The sequence below is a fragment of the Mauremys reevesii genome, linkage group 8, assembly GCF_016161935.1.
Source record: "Mauremys reevesii isolate NIE-2019 linkage group 8, ASM1616193v1, whole genome shotgun sequence".
Classification (NCBI taxonomy): domain Eukaryota; kingdom Metazoa; phylum Chordata; order Testudines; family Geoemydidae; genus Mauremys; species Mauremys reevesii.
Genome location: NC_052630.1, coordinates 83,359,272 through 83,365,478, shown reverse-complemented (window position 1 = coordinate 83,365,478; position 6,207 = coordinate 83,359,272). Strand labels below are relative to the sequence as shown.

Here is a 6,207-nt window from a genome sequence, read left to right as displayed (position 1 = left end):
GTCAGTAAAATATATTCATTTATCAAAATAAATGCATTTCATATTAGTCCTTAGCATTTTGTCTTCCTAATATCCTTTACTTACTGACTGATTTGCTTAATTTTGTTTAACCATTTGTAGAAGGAATAATATAACACATCTTTGCAAAATAACAATTGGAATGCTATTGAGTACACGGAGGATGTCCTGACATTCCATTTATAGCAATGGATATACTATTGAAGACTGTTTTCAGAACACATGCATGTTCCGGCAGCATGAATGGCAAACGTGGTTCAGCAATTCAATTTGCTTCTGATATCTGCCAAGTTTGAAATTAACCTTCAAAGCATTTTCTGTAAGTGTGTTCCAGGGAATAGTCTAGAATGTGTATTTAAGGGAATATAGATTGAATTAAAATTTGGCTTTATAGTTTATATTTCTTTTCTCATACTTAACATCCCCAAAAGTGCTTTATAATAGTGAGCAAGAAACTGGTAATGCAAAGATTATGTGGGAAAATCAACTATCATTGTCTGCTTAGTGATAGCTCACGTGGAACATTAGATTAGACATTGAAAGCTACTTTATTAAGGGCTATTGGTTACTACTATTAGGTTATTCCCCATCGCTTTTTTGAGAAGTGTTGCAGAGTTGATCGAATTATTCACTGTGAATGCATTATTCAGTGAAGTTAACCCTTTTCTTTCTGCTTAATTTCTCACAAGACAGTCTGCATTTCTGTGAACATCTTTGTTCCTTAGTGTGAGGGAACAGGATATGGGAAATCTTGTCTAATGGTTAGAGCCAGGAACAGGAACCAGGAGACAAGCCAAGGGTCAGAGTCGGAGTCAGAAGCCAGGCAAGGGAACAAGGGTTGGAACAAGGCAGGTACAAGAGAGATCGCAGCTGCAGACATAAGGTGATTTTGCCACAGCTCTGCTGGAATCATTAACTGGGCTGAGCTGGCTAGCCCCAGGCTCAGCTCAAGGAACTCAAGCCCATAGTTCCTGACACTTGCAAGTATTAATCAAACCATTGGTTTTAAGAAACTGGGGTGTTTGTAAACAGAAACTTTTTAAATAATAAAAAAAAAGGAAATAACCAAGGATAAATAATGAAAAATGGATGGTGTCAGTGGGCAAGGAATTTATTTCACATTTGAATACGGATGTTTGTACAAAGAACAGTAATTCCCTGAGTATCTGTGTGAACAAAAATCTGTTATGGTGAATGATTATCAAAAATGGATGATAAGCATGATAAGTACAAACATAGCTGAACTAAAGAACTATTTGGAATTTCTGAACACGGTTTCTGCCATATTTGCCCAGCTTTAGTTGGGAGCATGAGAATAAAGATGATCCAGTGGTTAGAATGTTCACCTGAGCCTTGGGAAACCCAAGTTCAATTCCTAACTCTGCCACTGACTTCCTGTTTGCAAGTCACTTAGGGTACGTCTACACCACAAGACTATTTCGATTCATCTTAATTCGAATTTCTGGAAACGACCTAATGAAGTCGAAGTTGTGTATCCACAATAAATACACTAATTCAACTGTGTGAGTCCACAGTAACGGGCGAAGCGTCGACTTTGGAAGCGGTGCACTGTGGGAAGCTATCCCACAGTTCCCGCACTCCCCGCCGCCCATTGGAATTCTGGGATTTCCCACCAATGCATGCTGGGGGGGGAAAATTGTGTGGAGGGTGGTTTTGAGTAACTGTCATCATTGAACCGTCAATCACGCCCAGCATCCCTCCCTGAAAGCGCCAGCTGGCAATCTGTTCATGCACTTTTCTTCTCAGTGACAGCGCGGGCGCCACAGCACTGCAAGCATGGATCCCGCTGCAGTTGTGGCCGCTGTCAGCTCCTCGCAACTTATCGTCCACCTCTTCCGCAGTCAGCTGCTGAGAAAGTTGGCTAATTTTCAATGGTGCTGCGAGCAGTGGTGGACCATGGGGGACGTTTTACCAACATCAACGTCGGGTGGCAAGGCAAAGTTCATGACGCGCGTGTTTTTAGGAACTCTGGTCTGCTTAGACGCCTGCAGGAAGGTAGTTTCTTCCCGGACCACAAAATAACGCTTGGGATGTGCAGATGCCCATACTGATCTTAGGGGACCCATCCTACCCGCTAATGCCCTGGCTCATCACGCCCTATGCAGGCACCTTGCACAGCAACAAGGAACTCTTCAAGTACCAGCGAGCAGCGAGCAACGTGAACTGTGACTGTTCAGTTTCTTCACAGAGAAGCTGAACCTGCCCCTGTTTCTTTACCAAGTTACTGTTGACTAGCCTCTGCAGTTACATACCCCGTCCACCCCGCTTCCCCAACTTCTAACACACATTTAAAAATTAAAGTACGTGCTCCACTGTAGCTTTACAATGGTGTCTTTATTGATGACTTTGCGTTAAAGGGTTGAAACTGGGACGCACACTGTGCTGGGTAGGGTGTGTGGTCATGTAAAGACTGCCTCTAAAGTCGAGGTTTGACATGCTTCCGCTCCCAGACCGGTCAGCAGTGCTGGACTGGTTGTTTCAACGGATCCTGCCATCCCTCCTTTTTTGGACTCTGTGTGCGGGGGCTATGTGGCCTTGTTGCGGGGGAGGACGGATACAGATTCCTCTGCTGCGTGGCTCTGCGGTCCATTACAGGGACCGTTGCATGACATCTGTAACCCCCCTCCCCCGCTACAAATGCACGTACCACCCCCAACGACAGAAAACCTGCAAACCACCTCCCATACCAGCTAACCGCCTACTGACTGCACTGTGTGTGTGACATGCTGCTGATCCAGCCCCCGTCTCTGTACCCTGCTAAAGGTGACTGTCCTATGCATTACACTACCCCCTCAACCACCCAACGACCCACCCAAGACATCTAACACAGCGTTGTGTAAAAAACCATGACGGAAAAAGTAAGTAACAGAAAACTACTTTTAATAATCAACAACACAGTAAGGGAAGGACTTTTCAAAATGTAGTGACTGATAGCTTTTGGGTAATTTAACACTGTCCTGTGGTGCAGTGACAGTTTTCATGGCCCCTGGTGACCCTCCTTCTTTTTTGATGAGGGGGGGATTGGAGTTTGAGGCGGGGGTGGGCGGTTGCAGATACAGTGCAGGGGGGCTCTGTCTTCCTGCCTGCGGTCCTGCAGAACATCGACAAGGCGCCTGAGCGTGTCCGTTTGCTCCCTCATTAGTCCAAGCAGCGTTTGAGTCGCCTGCTGGTCCTCCTGACGCCACCTGTCCTCCCGTTCGCAGAGTGAGCGGTGCTGCTGACTGAGGTTCTCCCTCCACTGGCTCTGCTGGTCCGCCTCGGCTCTGGAGCAGCCCATAAGTTCAGCAAACATCTCGTCCCTTGTCTTTTTCTTACGCCTTCTAGTTTGCGCCATCATCTGTGAGGGGCATGGTGCATCAGGTCGTGATACAGTTGCACCTGTGTGATGTCAAAAAGGTAGTGAATTTCTTACAATGATACATTTTTTAAACAAAGAAACATAGTCTACTCGGTGTCTGTGAACAAGAGTATGCACAGCACCTGTCTCATGCGCACTCACTAATGGAAAGTTCGATTTCTCTGAATGCGCTTTCATTGCCTGGGGTATTGGGCTGCAGATCAGAGAACCTTTGCAGGAAAGAAGAATTTGTGTAGCAGCAAGGCATGGTAAGCCAAACACTTTTGGATTCATAGAAGTGAATGTACAGCTCTGTCCTCTTGATGCAGGCAATCCTGAAAGCATAAACTCGGCCCCTGTTGCACCCCCTCGCGGCTGTTCACTGGGAAAGATCCCTGTATGCTGCCACTCTGTAGACTGCAGCACATGGCTGTTAAGTGAGGCTTCTTGTTATGCAAAGAAACAGTTAAGCGCTCCCATTACTAATAGTACCCCAATTACTCTAATTTCATGCAGGAGTGTGCGAGAGAGATCACCCTGAGGAGAGTCTCATGGGCAGAGAGAGCGCGCATGCTGGAAGAAAGCCACCACAACCCAGGGGCCTACTCTGCCATGCTCGTGAGGGCAATGGTCCCGGACTTCCAGCTTATAGCATGGAAAGGCAAAGTGTGCTACCTCGGGGCACACGATAAGCTAGCTCTGCCAAGGAACCTCCTGCACAGACTTTCAGATTACCTCCAGGAGAGTTTCCTGGAGATATCTTATGAAGATAAAAGTTCCATCCCCCTGTATGTAGACCTTCTGTTCTCCTAATGTCTCTCCCTGTTTAATTACTAAAAAAATGTTAACTCGTTGGTCTTAGCTGCTTTTAATAAATAAATGTTAACTTGTTTAAAGCACTTACGGACTGATCCTTCTCCCGATTCAGGGTCCCTGGTAACGGCTGGGGAGGGTTGGTAGGGGATCTCAGTGAGGGTGAGGAAGAGATCCTGGCTGTCGGGGAAAGCACCGTTGACTGCCTCGTCCTCCTCATCTTCCCCGTCCGCGAACATCTCTGAGGAACAGTCCGTTGACACTATCCCATCCTCAGAGTCCACGCACACTGGTGGGGCAGTGGTGGCAGACCCACCGAGAATGGCATGCAGTGCCTCGTAGAAGCGGCATGTCTGGGGCTGGGCTCCGGAGCGTCCGTTTGCCGCTCTGAGTTTCTGGTAGCCTTGTCTCAGCTCCTTGACTTTCACGCGGCACTGCATTGCATCCCGGCTGTATGCTCTGTCTGTCATGGCTATGGAGACCTTCTCGAAGGTCTTTGCATTCCGTTTGCTGGAGCGTAGCTCCGAAAGCACAGACACATCGCCCCACACAGCAATCAGATCTGAGACTTCCCGGTCAGTCCATGCTGGGGACCTCTTTCTAGTCTGAGATTGCCTGGACTCCTCTGCTGGAGAGCTCTGCATCGTTGCTGGTGCTGCTGAGCTCGCCCCGATGAGCAATCAGAAAATGGGATTCAAACTGTCCAGACAGGAAAAGGAATTCAAATTTTCCCGGGGCATTTCCTGTGTGGCTGGTCAGAGCATCCAAGCTCCGACTGGCGTCCAGAGCATCAATAGAGTGTTGCACTGTGGGATAGCTCCCGGAGCTACTAAGATTGATTAGCATCCACACCTAGCCTAATTCGACATAGCCATGTCGAATTTAGCGCTACTCCCCTTGTCGAGGTGGAGTACCGAAGTCGAACTAAGGAGCCCTCTATGTCGAATTAAATGGCTTCCTGGTGTGGACGGGTGCACGCTTAATTCGATTTAACACTGCTAAATTCGATTTAAAGAGCTAGTGTGGACCAGCCCTTAGACGAATCTCTGTGACTTTATTCCCCATCTGTTAAATGAGCATAAATTGCTTCCCTACCTCAGAGGGGTGTTGTGAGGCTAAATACAATAAAGATTATGATCATGGGGACCATATAAGTCCCTAAGACAGAGATAGAAAAGATTTCAAAAGAAGTTTGGCACCAGTGACCATGCAGCACCCGTCTGTTGTCACTGTTGTATCTGTATTATATATGAGTCCAAGTCCTGGTATGGGACTTGAACCCCCAAACTAATGTTTGGTTGCAAAGAAACCAATGTAGAACTAGAAACTAGCTATATAGTACATCAATATTTTTCCCCCTCCCGTGCATTCCTCTTTATCACCTGTTCATATTGCTGTTGGTACTGTGTAGTATGCAGGGGCGGCTCTAGAGCCCAGCGGGGCAAGCACCCACCTGGGGCGGCCCTTTCCCAGGGGGCGGCAGGCTGCGCCGGTGGACCTGCCGCAGTCATGCCTGCGGGAGGTCAGGAGCCGGGGACGACCGACCTGCCGCAGGCATGACCGCGGACGGCGGGGCTGCTGGTCTGCTCGGCAGGCCGGCCTCCCCGCAGGCATGACTGCGCTCACGCCGAGCTCGCCGCCGCCCGCCCGCCCGCAGCGCAGCAGCGCGTCCAGCGCTGCCGCGCGCGACCACGCCCGCGGCCGTCCGCCGCGCTCGCCGCAGTTCCGGCTGCTCCCTCGGCGGCGCGCTGCGGCGGCGGCCTTGCGGCGCCCAAATTTGTAGAGGTAGTATGAACCTACATCTGCAGCCTAGAGCTCATGAGATGCTACAGGTTTATTATAGTGGTATTTTATTCCAGATCTCCAAACTTAGTGGACCATAAAATATGGTAAAGTTTACATCAGCACTCTGAGAATGTTGTGTGATACACATTTCGATGAGTTTGCAGATTTTAATATCTGTATTAAAACTTTTCTCTAAGTATTTCCTAAAATCCTGCCATGAGGTTATTAACAAC

The 6,207-nt window shown here is 48.2% G+C and overlaps 1 long non-coding RNA gene across 1 annotated transcript; it reads left to right on the top strand.

The window, feature by feature from the left end:
- Positions 1-3,297: 3,297 nt before the first annotated feature.
- On the top strand, positions 3,298-4,275 carry LOC120370986. Its single transcript, XR_005584097.1, has 2 exons — positions 3,298-3,435; positions 3,893-4,275. It is a non-coding gene; the product is annotated as an uncharacterized LOC120370986 (long non-coding RNA).
- Positions 4,276-6,207: the final 1,932 nt, after the last annotated feature.